The following is a 21,990-nucleotide window of genomic DNA, read 5'->3' as shown; positions in this document are numbered from 1 at the left end:
ACATTGCTATGTAAGGATTACTTTAATACTGAGATTTGAGGTGGGGGAGGAGCAGTAAAAAATGACTTTCTTTTTACTATTAAGGAGTTTCAAACAAGTACTTGTTGTCATTATTATATGTAAAGGTTCTCCCCCCCCCTTTGAAATAGCTTTAAAAACAAATGTTAAAAATTGTTTTTAAATGCACCTAGGAAATAAGATGTACAGACAATGGGGTGTAGAAATCTATCCTGCCCTCCAGGAAGATAGAAGGCGAAGGGGATAAGAGAAGGGGGGAAGATAGAAGGGAGAGTAGATTAGGGGAAGGGGTATTCGGAATGTATGCCATCTTGGTGTGGGGGAAGGGGTTAGATAGGGAGAAAATTTGGAACTCAAAATCTTGTGGAAGTGAATATTGAAAACTAAAACTAAGTAAATAATAGAAAAAAATTTTAAAAAGTTTGTGATCAATGACTTGTAAGTAATTGGAATCCTGGGAAGATTCCATTGAGTGATTTAAGATACAGGAAAGGAAAACAGGATGTAACAGATGGTAGCTATTTGAACCACACCTTTATGGGAACTGATGCCACATGCATGGACAGCACAGAAAAGGAAAAAAAAACCCAATACATATTTATTAAATGACTTTAACTGTTCATGAACTACAGGTCTGTTGGAGCTCAGATTAATAGAGGGCAATTGTTTTTTAAAAGCCTGTTTTTTAAAGTGTTTTGCAATTATCAGTCACCTTTCATTGGAAGAGTTCAAAGCCACTTTGCTGGCTTTAATTCATTTGAGTTTGCAGTAGCCTGGTGATATAATTAGGTCTTAATGTGCCGTGTCAATTGGAAGGAAAACGGCCAAGTTTTCTGGTCTTGCCAGTAAAATGTCTGTTTCTTATCCTATTCTCCCGACTTAACTGATCAAGAAAAACTAGGGGACCAGCTACTAGTTCTATGATCGTGAACCAACCCTATACCTTGTTGAGCCTCACTTTCCTCCTGTAAAGTAGAAAGTGCTCTGTGTCTGGGCTCAAATCCCAGCTCTAACCATGTGACTTTGGGCAAGTCACTTAACCTCCCTTGGCCTATTTCTTCATCTGCTGACTGACAGGGCTGGAGTAGATGGTGTCTGTTGAAGGTCCCACCAAGCTCTAACTTGATGACTTGTAAAATGGAGGTGATACTACTTACATTAATACTTCATGGGGTTATTTTAGGATCACACGACAGAATAAAAATAATAGCTAACATTTTTATAGTGCTTTAGTTTGCTAAATGCTCTACAAAAAATACATTATGCGGCAGTACTAATTAATTGAAGAGTTGTAAAGCAACTGGATGTGACCTAAAAAAGTGAGCTTTGGATCTTCTCACTGGTAACTCTTCATTCTGTGCCTTGCATTACTTAATTTTGTTTAATTTTGTTTTGCCCTTTAGTTATCTTGTTGCAGGTGGGGGTGAGGGTGGGGTAGACCAAACCTGTGATTAGATTGATACTAGGAATTTCCAATGAAGAAACTTCCTCTACCAAGGCAGACCAACAATTGACCTGCAACTTTTGTAGCCTTAGAAAGTTGCCTTGAGCTTTGAGAGAGGGTTAAGGTACTTTCTTAGCCAGAGAGTAAGTGCAGGGATTTAAAGCCCAGATTATCCTAATTCCAAGACCAGCTCTTTACCCCCCATGACACACTGCATCTCCTATTTATCTGGTTATCTGGGGAGGAAACTTCAACTGCATGTCCTGAATTAAGAGGAAAAGGGAGGAAGACTGGGAAGACTGTAGAGTAGGACAGAAAATTCCAAGCTCTCTAGATTCTCCCTCCCCACCCAAGAAGATAAAATAGTGCCTCAGGGTGAACATAGAGTGGTAAAAATAAACAAGAGTTGGGTTGGAACAGTGGTCTTCTTGAGACAATTGCAGAAGAACTGAAGAAAAATCTCAGAACTGAGGTTTGGTCCCTGTGAAGAGTAAATACTCCCAGGCTAGTTCCGCTTAAATAGCAATGGGTGAGCCATAGGGTTAGCTGGGTTGAGTGGTATTCTTGGCCCCAGCTATAGAAACTTTAACCTCCCAGACAAAGTGAGGAGTCCAGCCTTTGAGCCTGGGAAGATTGAGGAAACCTCCAATGAAGTAGAAATAGGAAAAATCCACTGATCACCTCCTGAAAGAGATTCTATGAGGAAAACCTACAGGAATATCATAGTCAAATTCCAAAATCCCCGGCTCAAGGATAAAATATTACAAACAACAAGAAAAAAAATTTAAATTCGACAATGCTACAATTAGAATCACACAAGACCTAGTAGCAATGATACTAAAAGACTGTAGGTCTTGGAACACTGTATATCAAAGAGCAAAAGAGCTGGTGTTACAGCTGAAAATATCATACCCAGCAAAGTTAAGCATAATCCTGAATGAAAAAATGTACATTTAATGAATTATCAGACTTTCAGGATTTGTTTAAAAAAACAAAGAGACAAACCTCAACTTAATAGAAGATTTGACATATAAGATCCAAGAGAAATATTAGGTACATATCAAAGACTAATTACAAGGGATTCCATAAGGACAGAATGTTTACCTTTTATATGATGAAATGTAAAACTTATGTATAAGATTATTAGTAGTAATTGGTAGTAGTTTATAAGAAAGATTAATATGAGTATGATATAATATTAAAAAATAAAACCACTTAGGAACAGGCAAACAGTAATTATTTTATAGAAATGAAGTGTGAGAGGAAGAACTGATACATAAGAATTAGATGGGGGAAGAGGGCTAGTAGTTCTGAAAGCCTACTTTCATTGTGAATGGGTTTAAGAAGGAACAATACATATATTTATATTTATATAGGAATATGAAAGTCTTCTAAATTCAGAAAGAAATAAAAGGCTAATGGGATGGGGGGGGAAGAGGATAATGGAGGGATTTTTAAAGGAGAGGGTAAGGGAATAGGATAAGGGAAGGTAATAGAAGGGTGTTTAGATTAATGGGAATTGAAGATAAGAAAGGGATCCTGGGGTGGGGTAGATTAGTAATAGGAGGACAAGGTAGCGGGTAGAAGTAAAGTAGAGGAGTCAAGAGGGATAGGAAATAAGCAATACCCACAAACATAAAACAAAGATCAGGAGTAAAATTTATTAGGAAAAAAAAGTAGGGAGAGTAATCATGATCTCAGAAGAAGTTAAAGCTAAAATAGATTTAATCATAACAGAAAAATAGGGAAACTACACTGTCAGCCATATTAATCAATATTATTTCAGATTATTTAAAATAACTAGACAGTACAAAATTGAAATATTGTTGCGGTGAAGGAAATGATGAGTTGGTGGACTTAGAAAAACTGGACTCGGACTTATGAAGGAAGAGGTTATCTACCCTCAGAGAAACAGGACAAATAAGTTCAGTATGGTCTTACATAGACGCATAGGAGTGTATGTCTATATATGAGTATGATTATAGATATCTAAGTACATGCATGTGTATATGCATGTATGTCTGTGTATATATGTATGCTTGTATGTGTATGTATGTATGTGTGTATATATGTTTATATGTGTGTATACATATACACAAATATATCTGAACTTAATTGTAGCCTTCTTGGAGGAAGGGGGGGAGGTAGGAAGAAGGACGGGAAAAGAACAAAGTTAAAAGTGCATAAAAGAGAACAAAATAAAACTTATAAGGAAGCAAAGAAAAGATGGACAGCTTAGAACACAATGCATAGTATTTATTATATAGGATTTCTTGAAATGGAAATTTATCATTGTATATTTTGAATCCTCTCTTAAGTTCTGCTGTGCACATGGTAATTTTTTTTCTTTTCTCATTTTATATTTAAATTTTAATATTTAAGTTTATAATGTTTCTTTTTCTTTTTTTATTATGTTTTTAAGTTTAAAATAAATTAGTAAAATAAACATAAAAAAGGAAAAGGTATTTGTCCATACCTAGGACTAGGGATTTGGGGAGATTTTGAGTTTCTCAGAAACTAGACCTGGTTGGCACTACAGAAAGCCAAATAGGACAGATAACACAATAATCATAATCATAATCATAACTAACATTTATTTAGTACTCTAAGGTTAACAAAGAGCTTTTTATGTGATCTATTTTGATATTTATAACAACCCTGTGAGATTGCTGTTGTTCGTCCTTCTTTCTCAAAGAGAACTGATGATGTCACCCTCGTGGTGTAAGTGAATTGGATTTAAGTGAGGCAGAGTTGAACAAAGTCACCAGCCTCACCCTCTCCTCCAGGGGGATGGGAGTCCAGTGGCAAGACATAGGTCCAGACAATGGCCCTGGATGCATGGGGAGACTTTGGCCCTTTTAAGCTAAGGTCTTTTCCAGGTGTGTTTGTCTGGAACACCCATTCAGGATTAAGGGCTAGGTAGGAATTGAGACAAAAGAAGGTCTAGTTTGTCTTCCCAAAAGAATCAATCTGGGAGGGGAAGACCCTCACAGTTCCTAGCCAGAACAGAAAACAGTGGCTATTTACACTCACTCTCACTCTGTGAGGTGGTTACTACTGTTATCCCGATTTTGCAGATGAGGAAAATAAGTCTGAGAGAGTTAGTTACACTACTTACCGAGAGTCGCTGAGCTTCTAAGTGTCTGAGGCAGGGCTCAGACTCTGCTCTTTCTGACTTGAGCATTCCATCCAATTTTCTACCTACCCACCTATAAATTTGAGAAGAAGCCCTCTGAGGTTTACCTGGGAGTGTTGCTCCTTCTGGCTATGATATCTCCTTAGTAAATACTTTGTTGACTTGGACGCTTTATTTTAATGTGGGGGTACACTAAGTTACACTGTTTTCAAGTTATACCCCAAATCACAAGTTCATGTAAATCTTACCAAACTATAAAGTTTCAGTGAATATAGTTCTAGTGAAAGCCTGAGTCTGCAGTCTGAGGGCCAGCCTAGCTAAGTACAGGGTCTCATTACCTTAGAACAATAAGATTGTTATTAGATTATGGCCACTGAATTGACTACTGCAACCTATGAACTAGAGAATAAATAGCTGACATTTCCATAGGATCTCAGGATGATGGAGGCAGCCTGGTGTGGGCGATTAAGCACTGGACTTAGAGTCAGGAGTACCTGGGTTTCAGCACCACTCAAACTAGTTTTCAAAAATTCTCAGAATGGAACAGAAGGAAGATCAGAGCAGGGAAAAACAAACAAGATAGCTTTGGAACTAACAGGTTGAATTTATTATATCCCTTAAATGAGCTATCTGGCCTCAGACACTAGCTGTATGATGCTCTGCAAGTTATTTAACCCTGTTTGCCTCAGTTTCTTCATCTACAAAATGAGCTGGAGAAGGAAACAGCAAAACCACTCCAGTATTTTTGCCAAGAAAACCAAAATGTGGTCACAAACAGTCAGGCATGACTGAAAACAATGAACAACAACAACAGTATAGAAATTCACAGTTTCATATGCAATCCTCTTTTTCTGTTCTTTGTATATGGAAATGATTGGCTTTATTGATGACTGTCAAACTTTGAAAAACAAAACATTAAAATTGAAATCCTGAACAAAAGGAAGACTTAGGTTTAAATCCTGCTGCAGATTTTTCCCAATTGTGTGACTCTGGGCCAGTCACCTGACCTCTCCGGGTCTCCATTTCCTCATCTGTAAAATGGCAGTGCAGTTGGACTTGAATTCTAAGTTCACTTCCAACTTTAATGATTCTATGACTCACTTTATACACATTATTGCTTGATCTTTCCAACATCGCTGTGAAATAGTTAGGGAAGGTTTTGTTAATTTTGTTTTATAGGTAAGAAAACTTAAACTGAGAAGTAAACTGACAGGCCCAGGGTCACACAGTTAATTGACAGAGCTAGGACAAGAACCTGAGTTTTCTGATCTCTCAAAAGAAAACTTTTGGAAGAAGAAGAGTTTTCACTGTACCTACTATTATTATATAAACATTTTAATTTAGCCGTCTGTCTCTCAGCCTTGCAAACATGCCAGTGATTAGTATGCTACATACTAATCAGATGGCCCTTCTTTGTCAACATCCATTTTATTTTTTAAATTTTATTAATTTGTTTTGATTTATCAATAATCACTTCCATATGCTTTTGAGTTTAAAAATTTCTCCCCCTTCCTCCCTACCACCCTCCCCAAGACGGCGCACAATCTGATATAGGCTATACATTTACATTCCTATTAAACATATTTTCACGTTAGTGATGTTGTAAGTAAAAATTAAAACCAATAGGAGGAACCATTAGAAAGAAGAAACAAAACTCAACAGGAGAGAAAAAAATAGCAATTCAACTTCCATAGTTCTTTCTTTGGATGTGGATAGCATTTTCCATCACGAGGCCTCTGGAGATGTCTTAAATCCTTCTATTGCTGAGAAAGGTTAGGTTTATCAATATTAATCATCACACAACATGGCTGTTATTGTGTACAAAGTCTCTTGGTTCTGCTCACTTCACTCAGCATCAGACCAATAAGTCTTTCCAGGTTTTTCTGAAGTCAGCCTGTTCATCATTTCTTATAGCACAATAGTATTCCATTACATTCATATACCACAACTTGCTCAGCCATTCCCCAATGATGGGCATCCTCTCAATTTCCAATTCTTTGCCACCACAAAAAGAGCTGCTATGAATATTTTTGTACATGTGGTCCTTTTCCCATTTGTATGATCTCTTTGGGATATAGCCCTAGAAGTGCTATTGCTGGATCAAAGGGTATGCACATTTTTGATAGCCCTTTGGCATAGTTCCAAATTGTTCTCCAAAATGGTTGATCATTTCACAACTCCACCAACAATGCATTAGTGTTCCAATTTTCCCACATCTTCTCCAACATTTATCATTTTCCTGTTTTGTCATGTTGGCCAATCTGATAGGTGTGATGTGGTACCTCAGAGTTGTTTTGATTTGCATTTCTCTAATCAATAATGATTTAGAGCATTTTTCATATGACTATAGATGGCTTTAATTTCTTCATCTGAGAACTGTCTGTTCATATCCTTTGACCATTTATCAATTGGGGAATGGCTTGTGTTCTTATAAATTCTTAATTCTCTATATATTTTAGAAATGAGGCCTTATCAGAGAACTGGTTGTAAAAATTCTTTCCCAATTTTCTACCTTCCTTCTAATCTTAGTTGCATTGGCTTTGTTTGTGCAAAAACTTTTCAATTTAATGTAATCAAAATTATCCATTTTGCTTTTTGTAATGTTCTCTATCTCCTGTTTGGTCATGAATTCTTCTGTTCTCCATAGATCTGATAGGTAAACTATTCCTTGTTCTCCCAGTTTGCTTATATCAGCCTTATATCTAAATCATGAACCCATTTTGACTTTATTTTGGTATATGGTGTGAGATTTGGTCTATGCCTAGTTTCTGCCATACTCTTTTCCAGTTTTCCAGCAGTTTTTTTCAAAGAGTGGGTTCTTATCCCAGAAGCTGGGGTCTTTGGGTTTATCAAATAATAGATTACTATAGTCATTGACTACTGTGTCTTGCATATTTAACCTATTCCACTGATCCACCACTCTATTTCTTAGCCAGTACCAAGCAGTTTTGATGATTGCTGCTTTATAATACTTTAAGATCTGGAATTGCTAGGCCACCTTCCCCTGCATTTCTTTTCATTAGTTCCTTTGATATTCTGGACCTTTTGTTTTCCAAATGAATCTTGTTATTATTTTTTCTAACTCTATAAAATAATTTTTTGGTAGTTTGATTGGTATGGCACTGAATAAGTAAATTAGCTTAGGTAGATTGTCATTTTTATTATACTGGCTCAGCCTACCATGAGCAACTGATGTTTTTCCATTTGTTTAGATCTGACTTTATTTGTGTAAAAAGTGTTTTGTAATTGTGTTCATAGAGTTCCTGGGTTTGTTTCGGGAGGTAGACTCCTAAATATTTTATAATGTCTACAGTAAGTTTAAATGGGATTTCTCTTTCTATCTCTTGCTGTTGGGCTTTATTGGAAATATATAGAAATGCTGGTGATTTATGTGGGTTTACTTTATAGCCTGCAACTTTGCTAAAGTTGTTTATTATTTCAAGCAGTTTTTTACTTGGTTCTCTAGGATTCTCTAAGCATATCATCACGTCATCTGCAAAGCACAAGAGCTGTGTTTCTTCTTTGCCTGTTCTAATGCCTTCAATTTCTTTTTCTTCTCTTATTGCTAAAGCTAACGTTTCCAGTACGATATTGAGTAACAGTGGTGATAATGGACATCCTTGTTTCACCCCCGATCTTATTGGAGATGCTTCTAGCCTGTCCCCATTACATATTATAGAAAAGAGGATTGGTTTGGAGAGCACAAGCCTTGAGTTTGAGTCTCAGTTCTTTGTAATCTGGGGAAAGTGAGTCTGATTCTTTGGGCCTCAGTTGATTAAGCATTACCGAGTAGAAGGACCGGATTTAACTTTTCTTTTTATCCCCCAGCACTTAGCACAGTGCCTGGCTCATAGTAAGCATTTAATAAATGTGTTTTGATCGGCTTTATCCTTAACCAGTAAAACGGCGGCCAATAATACTTGCTCTATCCCCTTACGGGTAGAGAGGAGTGAGGGAGGGATTATGAGGATCAGTCAAATAACACAGGGAAGCAATGGGGTAAAATGGTAGTGGGGGGGGAGGGGTCAGGGAGGACACCAGCTAGAGTCTGGAGGCCTCTTCAAATCCTAGCTCTCCTCAGCTATTGATCATGGAGGAAGTCACTTAACCTTCTTGAGCTTTTTCTCCCTGGGAACTCGACCCATTGCCCCAAGGATCATCCCCTTTCTCTCTCTTATCTTTAATTTCTTCAGTATTTACTCATTCTCCTCTGATGCCTTCAAATATCTTTTCCCTTTTACTGGAAACTGGCCAGCCCACTTAGGCTGCTTCATCTACTGGCTGAACCTAGACACCATTATTATGGTCTAAATTTAAGCTTACTCCTCCCATGGATACTGTATTTGTGGGAAGGAAAGAACCAGGTTCTTAGGAGAATATTTTGTATTAACTTTCTTTACCATGCTATCTGAGAGTAGAAGTAGCTGGGACCCAACATGCCAATTCCAGTAAAGGTTAGGGGATCTTCTCCTTCTCCTCCTCTTTATTCTCTTCTTCCTCTTCCTCTTCCATTAAGTCATTTTTTATCTCAACTCTTACCTAGCCCTAAGTCATTGAATGGGTGCGGCCTCAGACAAATTGAGACCTGGGAAACATTTTAATTTAGAAAGGCCAAGGTCACCCACTATATCCTGGTCATGCCAGTCATCTTGACCTTTGTCTTGTCACTGGAATTCAATGACCCTGAAGGAGAGAGTGAGGCTGAGGACTTTGCTCAATCTGCCTCATTTAAATCCAATTCACTTGCAAGTCAAGACATTACCCTCCCGATGTCATTGGTCCTCTTTGTGAACAAAGGATGAATGACATCCACACAGGAGAAAGCCAATGTCCTTCTTGCTAAAGATGCTTTGAGAGATCAGTAGAGACATAATAATTTATGGCCTTTTTACCTCAAAAGTAACTGAGCCTACCTCAACTATTTCTCCCTCTAGGGATTCATGCTTAGAAGAATGGTAATTGAGGAGTATTTTTAAGCCCTTCTTCTCTTCTTTCCTAGGTGCCACAGAGACCCTGGATTGGATCACCAGAAGAAATGATTGGCTCACTTGAAGAAAGGCAGTCTGTAGCAACAACTTCAGAGAGCTGCTGGGGACAGAGAGGCCTCCAAGGTGGCATGGGCAGATCAGTGACAAGGCTATAATTTGCTCTGAAAGACAGGTGAGAACAGAAAAATCGACAAGCATCTAAAGTCTTATGGCACTAACTGTAATAATGATGCCTCCTGCATGCAAAATGCTTGCCAAAGCACTTTCTGCATCTCACTCATTTAATTAATCTTCAAAACATACCGGTGAGATAGGTAGGAGGCACATAGAGGGACTTGAGCTGGAGAGATGCTAAGTACTTGTCCAAGGTCACATTGCAATTTAATGATAAAGTAGAGGGATGCATCCAGGTTTCTCATGTCCTATCCAGTGCTTGAGCTCTGGGTCTTTGTTCTAAAACAGCTAGGTGGTTCTGTGGATAGAGCCTTGCAATTAACATCAGGAAGACCCTCCTGCCTCAGCCACTTCCTGGCAGAAACTTTTCAGTTTCTTGAAATCGCACTTGTCTATTTTATCTTTTGCAATGGTTTATTTTTATTTTATTTTGGAAAGCAGGGATCTGGACCTCTGAGTTCATCAGTGGAAGTTCTGGCATGGAAACTCCCCACACCACGCAGCTCTGCCACTCATCCGTAATTTATTGTTCTAACATTGCCTGGGGCAGTGGTAGATTAAATGACTTCCTTATGGTCACACAATTAGAATGGGTCAGAGACAGGACTGGAACCCAGGTTGTTCTGGCTCCAAGGCCTGTCTTCTATTCACTTAAGCCTCAGAGTCTCTGCTATTTTACTTACCTGAACAAAATTAGCCAGTCAATTGAAATAAAAACTAATTTTGGAATTGTCCAAGTAACTGTGCTTGTGGCAAAACCAACTTTATTCTATTCCTGAGTGAGTTCATTGTTATATTGCTATTCTTAATAGTCTTTCATGCACAAGAGAGGGTTTCCATGGAGCTATAACTGAAGGTTTTTATTTACACTTAATGAGGGGGAGACAGAAGACCTTGAGGAAGCAGCCCTACTTGTTTTAGATAGGGGGTAGGTGGGTGGGTGAGGTTGTTTCGTTTTAGTACAGAAAACTGTTTTTGCCTTCATTCAAGAGCCTACATTTTTCTTCTTCAGGAGACATAATTGGCTTATAGAATTTATAACTGGACAACACTTTAGAGATCTAGCCCATCCCCCTTGTTTTTACAGGTGAGGAAACTGAGGCTCTAAGTTGGGGAATGACTCATCCAATGTCACAGATAATGAGCAGCAGAACCTGGGTTTGAACTTGGGTCTTCTGATACAAATCTTCCCATTTCGCCATTCTGCCTTCTGTACACTTTCTGTACCAGTGGTATCCAAGCTTTTGAAAGCTTGTGACATCTCATCCCGGTCTGATGTTTGTGATCCCTGCCTGCCACAAAGCTGCCGTCTCTGCAGCTCTTTACAATTTACAAAGCACTTTACATGCATTCTCTCAGTTGACCCTCACAACAGCCCCATAAAGTAAGCAAGGAAGGGATTATTAACTCCATTTTATAAATGATAAAATTGAGGCCCGCAGAGTGCAAAAGACTTACTGGAAGCCACTCAGCCAGCAAATAGAAGAGCCAGGATTTGGACTAGACTCAAAATTCATCATCTTTTACCCTCAGCTCTATTCTCTGTGCTCCACATCCTATATTTCTTTTTAAAATCCAATCCGACAAATATTTATTAGGCACTATTATGCACCTGGTGCTGTAATTTAAATTTTTGGCCTGAAATTGCTTCTTCTTCTTCTTCTTTTTTTTTAAAACAATTCCAATTGCCTGGGTCATAGTGGAGGCACCTGAGATACTGCAAAACCTTAGGAATCACTGGTCCAGCTCTGGATTTTGACTTCCTGACATTTTTACTTGAGTCAAAATATAAAGTGTGCTGTGGGTATAAGCATGCCTCCGTGTAAAACACTACTGCTGCTTTTATAAATATTGCTCTCACTGAGTCTGTGGTGTGATACAGGATCCCAGGAAAAGGTTTACGTGACTCTCTCTGATGGGTCCCAGCTTACACATTACAAAAGTCAACCCACTAATGGTTATTTTACGCAGCGCCCCACATGACAGCCGGGGTCTATCAAGCCAACACTAGAGTTAAGATCCAGCGGTGGTTTCTAGCAGAAATAATGGGCCACCTTGGTTTTTTCAAGAGTTATGGTTTATCTCTGGGACTGGATCCAGGCTAGAGCTGTGAGAGGGAGATGACAGATCCCCTGGGTAGAAGGAATGTTTTAAATGCCTCAGCAAGTCCTCTGCAGAAAAAAAAAAAAAAGAGGATGGCAGATGCTTTGCATCCTGAAGGGCTGAGGAGTTTGGAAAGATCAGCAGAATATGCAGGAGAGAATAGAACAAAGCCAGGCTTCTCTGGGCCTGGCCACATGCTGTGTGTGTGCTTGGATTTCAAAGTAGATGAGCTCAGGACTTTGAGGTCCAGTGCCAATCATTTTTGACCTGTTCCATTTTTTTTTCTTTTCCTTCCTTCCTTTCTTTCTTTTTTTTTTTTTTGGCAAGTTCTGAGATGAGCAGAAGTGGTCAATCCACACTTCTAATTTCCATTCAATTCAATGTCTCCAATTGAACATCTACTGTGCACTCAGCTAGTTGATATAGTGGAGGTTGCAAAAGAAGTGTACGACATTTTCCCTGCCCTCAGGGAGCCTATATTTTGTTAGCAGAGTTCTAAAAAATAAGATGCCTTAGCATGAAATAAATAGCAACATTAACCCATATGTGATGAAGGCACTTCTATTTATTTCCTATGCTACTGTCTCATCATAACATGGGGGTGACCCAAAGTCCTTGAAAGTTGAGGAAGCCTGGGATAATCTTTGGCAGGTCTCACCAAGCTGGAATGTTTCCTATGGGCCAGTGACAGACGGTGTGTCTGTTGTCTGGGCACCAGCTTAGCTAAGGGTAGAGCAACTAATTAGCTAACGGCCACCAAATCCCAGCTCTACAACTTCCTGCTTTTGTGACCTTGGACAAATAATTTAACTAACCTCTTTGGTCCTCAGTTTTCCCATCTAAAAAATTTAGGGGTTGGCTATCCCTTTAGAATATGAGTCTCTTGCTTCTGCTTTTTCTTTGCATCTTAGCATAGCATCTGGCACAAATTACATACTTGTTGCCCATTGATTGGCAAGATACTCTCTAAGGATCCTACCCAGCTCTAAATCTATGACCCTATGAACACAGAATGTCAGAGCTAAAAGAGAGCCCAGAGATCATCCAGCTTTAATCTTTGTGAATCCTACAACTTTCCTGGGTCTCTCCTGCCAAACGAAGAGATTGGACTAGATGATATGTCGTCCCCCCCCCCCATTTAGCAATTCTATATTGATGTTTCTATAACCTGGTCCCACCTCATGTTTGGCAGATGACAGAACTGAGGCACTGATGATGATGATGGCACAGCCACACCAACTCCTTGCTGACAACATTTTTTCCTTAGACACCATGCCAAGTCCACTTTGGTGAAGAGCTTCTGCTTATCATTCTGCTTAAGCCATTCCTCACAACTTATCCTCAAAAGAAGGTTAAACATGCTCCATACCAATTTTATTTGTGCTGTTAGTTGCTAGATTAACCTTTTCCCCAAGAGAAACAATCACAAATTCCAAATTAGTGAATTCTAATTAATGAATTTTTTAAAAATATCTATTTCAGTTGAAAAACAAATATAAACAAATGTAGGATTCTCATAGATCCAGAAAGGAACTCAAACATTATTTACTTTATAATACCCTCACTTTACAGATGAGGAAACTGAGGCCCAGAGAGGTTAAATGACTTACCTAAGGAACTTAAGGTAATGTGAGAGGCAGAATTTGAACCTAGGTCCTCTTACTCCTGAGATATTGCCATTCCACTGTAAGCATCAGAGATGCTGATACATTTAAGCCAGCCAGAGAAGATGGATATTTTTGCCTGACCCTGAAATATTTCCTAATCCAGCAAAGTCTCACCCAAACATATCTCATGTTTTCTTGTTTCTATATTTTTGCTAACACTGTTCTTTGTACCTGGAGTGTCTCACCCTGCTCCCCCAACCTACCCTTCCCTGTCCTTGCCTACTGAAATTCTGCCCGGGCTTCAAGGCCCAGCTCAAATGGCACCCTTCTCAGGGAGCTTTTCCTGTCCTCCTCTTTCCTCTCTCCCCCTCTGGAAATGATCTCTCCCTCCTCCAGCTTGATGCTGGTACTTTGTGGTCTTCCCATACACTTATATTTCAATTTGATTGCATTGATCTGGGGCCACATCTTATCTCCCCCTACTAGAATGTAAGTTCTTGCTTATGCTCTCATCTCCCCCAGTGTCTAGCAGAGAGCATCATATGCTGTTGATGTTTTAAAATTGTTGTTCGGCTTAAATCGGCCAGTTCCGTTCCCCAAGTGCAGCTCTTCTGACTTCTTCTGTCCACAGACAGTGGCTGCATTTGCAAGGCATACAGCAAAGTGGGCATTTGGCAGTCATCTGGTTAATTTGATCAGTACAGATGGTCAAACAAGGTAATTCAGGCAGATTTTTCTAGACAGAATGTCATAGAATCACAGAATTTTACATTTCAAGATGGAAGGGCCCTCAGAGGTCATCTAGTACAACCCCATTTATACTGAAGAGGAGGAAACTGAGGCCCATGAGGGGAGGGGGCTTTCCCAAGATCACATAACAAGCTAGTGATAGACTTGGGACTGGAGCCCAGTTCTCCTGACTCCCAACTTCCACCATGGCACAGTGCCTCCCCTGGGCTGATTGTCTTCCTTGTTCAAATGAACAGGAATTTTGTGTGTAAAGAAACTGAGCGTGGTAGACAACAAGGTGCCTGTGTTCTCTATACAAAGTGAATTGGACATTTGGCATTTACCCAGTTAACGTGATCAGTGTCAACAGCCAGACCCAATAAGCCAGGTGTCCAAATTAACTTTTGTCCAGTTTTTCTACCCACAGTAATCACACTAACCCTGATCACTGTGTGCTGTTTAGCAGAGAGAGTGTAGCCAGGGGGCTGTACCCACAGTTACAGAATCTCAAAGATGGAAGAGACCTCAAAGGCTATCCAGTCTAATCTATACATGAGCAAGAAAGCCTTCCAAAACACAGCAGGCAAGAAGCCATCCAGCTTTTGCTTGAAGACATTGAGCGAGAGGGACCCCACCTGCTCCTGAGCCAGCATATTCCACTTTGGAATAGCACTAATCATTAGGGAGATTTTTCCTCTTGGTACTTTATTCTCTCCCTCAACCCATCCCCCACTGGTTCTTGAGGGTGTTCTGTGAGTTTCACTACGCAAAACTTCCTAAATCATAAATCCATCTCTTTGGCCCCTACCATAGATTCCTCTCCTATGAAGCTTGCAATTCATGTTACCAACTATGAGATGCAAACAAAGCAAAATGTAGTCTTAAAATGCAAGAGCTCTCTTCTGAGCTGCTATTTTATGTCTTGCCTCATCCTCCTATATTCTTCCTTCTCAGATCCTGAGATTCCCCCATAACCCAATACACACACACACACACACACACACACACACACCAGCTACAGGGAGCTGCCTGCTCTACCTGGCTTGACTTGTGGAAAGTCATAATGGCCAAAGAGGTGCAAAGTCACCTCCTCCACTGGGAGTCCTAAGTATGTAAAGACAGAAGAGGGTGACAGAGGAGAGAAGACCCTTAGAATCCTGAGGTCTGGAGGCATGACTGGAGGCCTGGCAACCCTTCTTTGTGGTGTGCTATAGCAAAGAATACTATGCTGTGAGCAAAGCGGGATCAAGAAGCACAATTCTGTCCATTGCTCCAGATCTATCTGGGCTCTCTGAAGCTGAGCAAAAGCCTTGCAGCTCTTCCATGAGATAGGCTTTCACATGTTTGAAGACAGATATCATTGTTGTTGTTCATCTTTTGTTCTCCAAGAGGACCGATGACATCATAAGGTGATGTCTTGACTTGAGAGTGAGACGGACTTCAGTGAGGCAGAGCTGTGCAGAGACATCAGCCTCACTCCTTCCTCCAGAGTCATCAGAGTCCTGTGGCAACAGAAGCATCAAGATGACTGGTGATGTTTCAAGATGTAGTGGGAGCCCTTGGCCTTTCTAAATTAAGATGTTTCCCAGGTGTCAGTTTGTCTGAGGTCACACCCATTCAGTAACTAAGAATTGCTCAATTTACCCATCACAAAGATCATCCTTGATCTGGGAAGGAAAACCCAAACAGAAAACATTCGCTATTTACACTTTCCTTCAAAACCTAAATAATGAGCCACAGAGGCCTGGGTTGGGGGCTATTATTGGCCATTCAACAAAAGCCAAAGTAATTAAGGCCTGTTTTTCTAGAGCTATAGTTCAAGAAATCATAAATAAAAACTGGTCAGGACAAAAACAAAACTGTCCACCTTTTTGAAAAAAATAATTTATTAAAATGAAGAAGAAAGGGGAAGGAGGAAGAAGAAGAGGAGGAAGAAAACAAGAAAGAAGAGAAGGAGGATTCCCCAACTTCTGGAATTGGAAGGTTAGATCCCCAGAGGGCTGGTACTACTACTCTCAGATATTGTGGTAAAGACAGTTAGTATACAACATTCTCCTAAAAACCTGGTTCACTCCTTCCCACAAATACACACAGCCTCCATAAGAGGGGTTAGCCATGATCTTAAGGTTCTTCTCCATCCTAGTTACTCTCCTCTGAATACTCAAAGATCTTCTTAAAAGGTCACACTTAGAACTGGATATAACATCCACCTGTGGTCTGATCATGGCAGAATATAATGGTACTTGATATTATGCCCCCTTTTAATTCAACCTAAGATTCAATGAGCCTTTTTTCCCCCTGCACATCACATTGTGGACTCATATTGACTTATTGATATATATATGTGTGTGCGTGTGTGTGTGTGTGTGTGTGTATATATATATATATGTCAATATGAATATATATATATATGTATAGACATGTTGATTATCTTCTAGTCCATCAGACCCTCCAGATCTTTTTCAGATGAACTTCTATCTAGCCACACCTCCTAGTCAACTTGTGAAGTTGTATTTTTGAACCCAAATATAAGATTTTCTATTTATCTCTACTAAATTTCAGGAAGAGAAGATGGGCTGCTCACGTGATAAGATTGAGGAATGGCAAGTGAATAATAAAGAGGGCTCCATTGGTCTTGGAGGCTATCTTTGGGATATTGGGAGAAAACAAGGAAGACCTAGAGCATATTGGGTAGATTTCCCTGTAATGAACTTTGGGGACAACATAGGAAAGACTCTCATAAAATAGCCAGTCTTGCATGGGTTGTAATTTGCATCACCAAAGGGAACTCCTGAATCAAAGAGATCACAGACCCATTTCATTTGAGCATGAGGGTAAATTTCATCTTTAGATTCAACCCAGTGTTCTAGCTTGTAGATCCTTTTTGGATCCTAATAATATCATATAATATGTTAGCTCTCGTCTGCTTTGTGTCACCTCCAAAATTGGTAAACATGCCATCTCTACTTTTATCTAAGTCACAGTTTAAAATGTCAAGCAACACAGGCCCAAGGACAGATTTCTAGGGCATTTTACTAGAGACCTCCTTCCAAGTTGGCACTGAACAAGTAATGACCACTCTTTGGTCCAGCCTTTCAATGAGAACCAAATCCATCCAACTGTATTATCATTTAGCCCACATGTTTCCATCTTGTCCACAAACATAAGTGATTTGTCAAATGCTTCCCTAAATTGTAGGTAAATTATTTTGATGGTATTCCCCAGATCCTTCAGGCCAGGCCTGCACAACCTGTCACCTACCAAAGGACTTTGAGCAGCCCGCAAAAAATGTAGAGGAAAACATTCTCTACATTTTTCATGGGCTGCTTAAAAGTCTTTGGCACTCCCGGGGGGATACCTATGGCCCATAGGACGAAGGTTGTGCAGGCCTACTTCAGGCTCATATCTTTGCCAAAAAATGAAGAGAGGTCAGCTGTTCTATAATATATACATATATATTCATACATATATATATATATACACACACATATTCACACATATGTATACATATATACATTATTTGTATAATTTTTATGCTAAATTTAACACCATGAAACAACATTTCTGTATACAAAGTGAAACAGAAAAAGAGGATTATCTGTGAAAATGTAAAATGTTAATATACAACTTGCTTTGTAAAAAGTATATAATAAATTCATCATTTTTTCATTCACTTTTTCATTCAACTTTCATTCATTTCATTCAACAAATTCAATACTTTCAAAGACACCCTTCTTGTCTGTTTTCTTCTGAACTTCATTCACTTTTCTTCTATGTGTTTTAAAAATGTTTCAATGGCCCTCTTTTCTTTCTTTTTTTTTCTTTTTTAGGTGACCTAATTTCTAAATCCTATCTCCTCCCAGAATCTCTCTCCCCAATAAAAAGAGAGAGAGAGAGAGAGAGAGAGAGAGAGAGAGAGAGAGAGAGAGAGAGAGAGAGAGAAGAAAAATATGGTTCTTGTTACAAAAAGGCATAGTCAGGTAAAATAATTCCATATGTTTTTCACATCCAAAATTGTATATCTAATTCTGTACCTTGAGTCTATTGCCCCTCTGTCAGGAGATGGGGAGCGTGCTCTCTTATCCCTCCTCTGGATTTGTGGCTAGTCATCATATTCTCAAGGCTTTCAAAGTTGTTTTTGTTTATAATGTGGTTATTGTATAAATTGTGTAACTGTATTGTATTGTATAAATTGTTCTCCTTGTCCTGTTCACTCCACTCTGCATTATTCTATATCCCAGGTTTTTCTGAAACTCTCTCATTTATCATTTCCTATTGCCAAATAATATTCCATTATATTTGTGTATCCTCATTTGTTCAGAAAATTCCCTCCAAATGGTGAGTACTCCTTTGTTCCCAATTATTTGCTACAAGAAAAAGAACCACTCTAAATATTTCTGTATATATGGATCTTTTCCTTCTTTCTCTGACCTTTTTGGGCATGATATATGGTATCAGTGAATCAAAGGATATGCACAGTTGATGTCGACTTTTGGTGCATGGGTCCAAATTGCTTTCCTTCCAGGTTAGATCAATTGGTGTGACCTATTCTTGAAGAAGCCATCTTGGTTCTTCAAGGTCACAGCTTCCTTTTTCTGGATGTTCACTAACTATCCCTTTAATATTACTTGCTAGGATTTTGCCAGGAATTGAAGTCAAGGTCATTTGCCTGTAGTTTGCAGATCCCCTCTTCACCTTTTTTGAAAATCTGGGGATTTGCCCTTCTCCACTCTCCAGCCTTTCTTCAATCTGCTACATTTTTCAAAGATCAGTCATAGTGGTTTAGCAGTCTGATCTACCATCTAAGACAAACCTTCCTGGGCAACAATCCCCACGGAAGTCCAAGGGAGACGGGTGCGTTATACCAGAATGAGCTCTGCACTAAGATGGAGGAGACCTCAGTCCTACTCCCAGTTCCACCACTTTCTCTCTGGGTAACCTTGAGCATTGTCTCCCTGACCTTTAGTTTCATTATCCGATCTAATAAGGAAGTTGGATCAAATGATCCCTGGGGTCTTTCCTCGCTGTAATCTCTTATTGCTCTAAGAAATGAAAAGGGATAACAGGAACTTGTTTTGTAATATTTTGATAACTATCTCAATATAATTGGTTTCTTTTATAATTCTATGTACTTTATTTCATGCATTTAAGAACATTATTCTGAGGATTCTATAGATTTAGCCACACTGCCAAAGAAATCCATGGTGCAAGAAAGGTTAATAACTCCTACTTTATTTAAATCATAATTTTTATCTCTTACAAGCTTTCACTGAACTAAGTTTTTAGACAAAGACATAAAAAGAAAAAGAAAAAGACCACATTAGCCCTGTGCTATTAGCCATGGGGAACTCTCTGTGGTGCACTGGAAAGAATATTGTCCTGGCAATTGATTTCTAACTCTGGCTTCACTACTTTGCTATATGACCTTGGACAGGTCACTTCCTGTCTGGATTTTTTCTTTTTCTTTGGCAAAACGAAGCAGAGTTGTTGTAATAGGATGTTCGAGCCAGACTGGACTTTACAGAGCACCGTCTAAACTTTCATTTTTCTGAAGAGGAAACTGACGATCATAGAGAAGTGGCTTGGCCACCAGTTAACGGTGATTGGATTAGATGGTCTCTGAGATCCTTTCCGTTGGTATTTTTTTCCCCCTATGATTCTCTAAATCTAAATCAAGTCTAAATTTGTGCCCTCTGACTTGGTGACCCATAATTACCAGTAGATACTTGCCTAACCCATCACCACACTGGTAATTTTCTTTGCCTGAATTAAGTGAATTGTGTTGAACCATAATTAGGGTTAGCACAGCTCATTTCCTGCTAGGAGGACACATTTCAGCCTGTCTTAAAACCCAAACGATATAATTAAGCCCCGAGTAGTTCAGAAATGCAATTTTCCTATTTGCAAAGGGTATTGTTGGCATTTTAAATTCTGAGGTTTAGTTAAAGGCAAACAAACCTATTGCACGTGCTCCTTACCAGGACAACAAGCTGTGTGGGTACCGCTGTGCTCAGCACTGGCTGCTACTTCTCAGACTTCTGATGATGCCTTCTGAGTGGCAGCAGAGTGTGAGGAGGCTGTTTGCCACCTCAAGGAGGGCAGCAGAGTGGGCAAGGGCTGGCCTTCAGTCAGGAAAATCTGGATTCAAATTCTGTTCTGTCACACAGCTGTGTGACCTCAGGCAAGTCACTTAACTCTTTGAGCCTCTAGAGTGCTTACCTGTAAAATGGGGATTACAGCCCCTGTAATGCCACCTCCCACAGGGTTGTTGTGAGGAAAGTGGTTTTCTGATTTTAGGGAATTGTGGAGATGTGGATTACTGTTGTAAATCATGCCCTAATGAGACTGATTATGGGCAGCTAAGTGGCACAGTGGATAGAGCACTGGCCTTGGAATTGGGAACTCATTTTCATTAGTTTAAATCCAGCCTCAGATACTTACTAGCTGTGTGACCCTGGGCAAGTCACTTAACCCTGTTTGCCTCAGTTATCTCATCTGTAAAATGAGCTGAAGAAGGAAAAGGCAAATCACTCCAATATTCTTGCCAAGAAAACCCCAAATAAGATCATGAAGCATCATGAAACAACTGAACAACAAAATGAGACTCATTGTGGTTGTAGCAAGGCATCATCCCTGCCTCTACTATTTCTGTCCTTTCCCTGACCAAGAATTGTGTGGTTGCTGGAAACTTTTTTCTAATTAATTAATTTATTTTTAGTTTTCAACATTCACTTCCATAAGTTTTTGAGTTTTAAATTTTTTCCCCAACTCTGCCCTCTTCCCTCCCCAAGATGGCATGCAATATGATGTAAGCTCTACATATACATTGCTATTAAACATATTTCCACATTAGTCATGTTGTAAAGAAGAATGAGAACCAATAGGAGGAACCACAAGAAAGAAGAAACAAAACAAAACAGAACAGAAAAAAAAGCGCAAATAGTATTTTTCGATCTGCATGCAAGCTCCATAGTTCTTTCTCTGGATGTGGATAGCACTTTCCATCATGAGACTTTTGGAGATGTTTTAGATTTTTATGTTACTGAGAAGAGCTAAGTCTATCAAGTTAGTCATCACACAATGTGGGTGTACTGTGTACAACATTCTCCTGGTTCTGCTCACTTCATTCAGCATCAGTCCATACAAGTCTTTCCAGGTTTTTCTGAAGTCCAGCTGCTCATCATTTCTTCTAGCGCAATAGTATTCCATTACATTCATATACCACAACTTGTTCAGCCATTCCCCAATTGATGGGCATCCCCTCAATTTCCAATTCTTTGCCACCATAGAAAGAGCTGCTACAAATATTTCTGTACATATGGGTCCTGGAAACTTTTTTTTTAAATTTAGTAAACCTTTAATAAACACTAAAAAGCACGCGACTCTGGTAAGCAATGGGGATCCATATACAAGAACTAAGCAATTCCTGGCCTCCAGAAGTTTCCATTCTATCAAGGAGATACAATGTTTACAAATAGGTAATGTAAGGTTTTTGATGCAGAATTGCATGCTTACAATTGGGGCAATGAGGACAGGCTTCACAGAATGATTCTGTTAGGTTGGCTCCTTCTGTTATCTTTAAAATAAAATACTTTGGGGCAGCTAGGTGGCTCAGTGAATAGAGCACCGGCCCTGGAATCAGGAGTTCAAATCTGGCCTCAGACCAAACACTTGACACTTAATTAGCTGTGTGACCCTGGACAAGTCACTTAACTCCAATTGCCTAAAAATTAAAATAAAACACTTTTAGAAATAAACTTTAAGGGTCAGCTAGGTGACGCAGTGGATAGA

At 39.3% G+C, this 21,990-nt stretch overlaps 1 long non-coding RNA gene across 3 annotated transcripts in view; it reads left to right on the top strand.

Annotated features, from left to right (window-relative positions):
• The window catches only part of LOC110206625 (uncharacterized), a 272,068-nt gene that overhangs the window by 133,508 nt on the left and 116,570 nt on the right, over window positions 1-21,990 (top strand). For all 3 annotated transcript variants that reach the window (XR_002323978.2, XR_013484681.1, XR_002323976.2), the window contains exons 3-4: window positions 9,598-9,758; window positions 18,030-18,179. This is a non-coding gene — a long non-coding RNA (uncharacterized LOC110206625). The remainder of the gene's footprint in view (window positions 1-9,597; window positions 9,759-18,029; window positions 18,180-21,990) is intronic.

Source organism: Phascolarctos cinereus, unplaced genomic scaffold (genome assembly GCF_003287225.1).
Source record: "Phascolarctos cinereus isolate Bilbo 61053 unplaced genomic scaffold, phaCin_HiC Scaffold_2;HRSCAF=192, whole genome shotgun sequence".
Taxonomy (NCBI): domain Eukaryota; kingdom Metazoa; phylum Chordata; class Mammalia; order Diprotodontia; family Phascolarctidae; genus Phascolarctos; species Phascolarctos cinereus.
Note: the sequence above shows the minus strand (reverse complement) of the source record. Positions and strands in the feature narration are given on the sequence as shown.